This window comes from Zalophus californianus, chromosome 10 (assembly GCF_009762305.2).
Source record: "Zalophus californianus isolate mZalCal1 chromosome 10, mZalCal1.pri.v2, whole genome shotgun sequence".
Classification (NCBI taxonomy): domain Eukaryota; kingdom Metazoa; phylum Chordata; class Mammalia; order Carnivora; family Otariidae; genus Zalophus; species Zalophus californianus.
In genome coordinates this window covers 106,769,328-106,771,410 of record NC_045604.1, presented here as the reverse complement: position 1 = coordinate 106,771,410, position 2,083 = coordinate 106,769,328, and the positions used below count along the sequence as shown (strand labels likewise).

General features: G+C 53.0%; 1 pseudogene; it reads left to right on the top strand.

The window, feature by feature from the left end:
- Positions 1 to 965: 965 nt before the first annotated feature.
- Positions 966 to 1,170, top strand: LOC113932267 (annotated as a pseudogene).
- Positions 1,171 to 2,083: the final 913 nt, after the last annotated feature.

Genomic DNA, 2,083 nt, shown 5'->3' with positions numbered 1-2,083 from the left:
AAACGCTATGAATCGGGGCTGCTTTTCTGGAGAGCTGTTTGTTCAACATTTATTAGCCCTCCACTGCACTGAGGTCTCCTCTGTGAGCATCCTTTCTCTCCTCCCAGCTGGGAACGCAGCAAGGTCAGGGGTCAGTCCCTGCCTCCCAGGTCTCTGCCCTCTGTGCTCATCTAGAAGCTCAGTCTGCACGTGTCAGGTTGGTCAGGAGCTGGAGTGCAGCCAGGGGCCATGAGGAGGAGGCTGACAGGTGAGGAAGTCTCGGCCACATGACACACATGAAACGTGTGAATGTGACAGAGGCCGACTCCACAGAAGGCAGGCTCTGGGTCAGACAGCTGGGCAAATGCCTTCCCTTCCCTGAGCCCGTTTTCTCGTCTGTCAAGTGGGGATAACAGCCACCTCCCTTAGAGGGTCTGAGTGGGGACAGAATGAGGCAACACAGAAAACACTGCACACTGACTGGAGAGCTACATGGATCCTCAACGCCTGACGCCCACCCTTTAAAGATGAAGACCTCTCTGCCTTCTCTCCATCCACACAAGTCAGCCCTGACTGCCCTGTGCATAAAGCCGGTGACAGGGACCCAAAGCTCCATGAGCCAGTCTGTCCTTAAGCATCTCCCTGTGTAGCAGGAAGACAACCCAGACAAGGGAACCCTGGCTGTAATGTGGGTCAGAGGACTGTTGACTTCTGTCACTGCGTGGGGAAAATGTCACCGTGCACAAGAGCAGACCCCACACCACAGCGGATATTTACTGGCAATGTGACCTTAAGCGATGTTCATAGCCTCCCACGGGACCTCAGTTTCCTCTTGTAAAATGAGGACCGTAACAGACCCTGCCTACCTCCTGGGGCTTGGGGAGACTTAACTACTGTTTTAAAATAGAATTATAGGGAAGGGGGCCGAGGCCGGGTCACCTTTACCGGGCCGGGAAGGCAGGTTTGGCCCCGGCAACCGCGCTGCCATGTGGTTCGGGATCCTGCCCGGGATCGGGGTCATGGCCGTGTGCTTGGTCATCCCCGGCTATGCCACGGCGCACATCCACGGGTTCAGTAACGGGGGCAAGGAAAACAGGGTTGCCTATTATCCGTATCAGTGGAGTTAGATGCAAAGGGATAGGCGGATCTCTGGAGTTAATCTTTACAAAGGGTTTGGAGAATGTCGATTAAGGAAGCATTTTCCTGATTGATGAAAAATAACTCAGTCATACTCATCTACCCCTTCTAGAAGGTTATGCAGTGTGTTAATGCAGTGCGTAATAAAAACAACCAAAAGCAAAAAAAAAAAAAATTAAAAAATCAAATCAAATCGTATTTGGATTTGTTTGCATCGGGTATGGTAAGACACAAAGACGCAGAAATGACTGCCGTGAAATACGAATTCATGCTCACAGACCTCTAGAAACAGGAGGCACAGAATTCTGAGCGGGGCCATGTCGGGAGGCACCAAAGTCGGTCAGGAGGCCGAGGAAGTGAAGGGGAAACAGGGGCTGGAGACGTTATCACAGTGTCTGTGGAAAAGGCAAGGCAAAGCAGAATAAGCAGGCTTGGGACTGACCAGTGGGAATAATTTCAGCAGGTTCTGGGGATGAGGGGCTGCCCTGGGGGGAATGGGGTAGAGGAATATCGCCCTCCTGGAGCATCAGATAGAGGCGGTGGTTTGGAGTGTGGGCTCTGGACTGGCTGGTGTGCATATGAAAGGCATGCTCCTGGGGCCCCTGGGTGGCGCAGTCGGTTGGGCGTCTGCCTTCAGCTCAGGTCATGGTCCCAGGGTCCTGGGATCGAGCCCCGCATCGGGCTCCCTGTTTGGTGGGGGGGCCCGCTTCTCCCTCTCCCCGCTCATGCTCTCTCTCACTAGCTCGCTCTCTCTTAAATAAATAAAATCTTTAAAAATACATAAAATAAAATAAAAAGAAAGGCATGCTCCTGGGCAAGTCTTTGCTATCTCCAGGAGCTGGCTAACACTGCAAGGAGCAGTCTCTCCCTGGTCAGTGAGGCCCCAGATGTCAAAGCATCAAGAATACAGCAAACCGGCAAAACACCCAGCACCCAGGAAGTGGGAGGTGTCATCCCCACCTGTTCC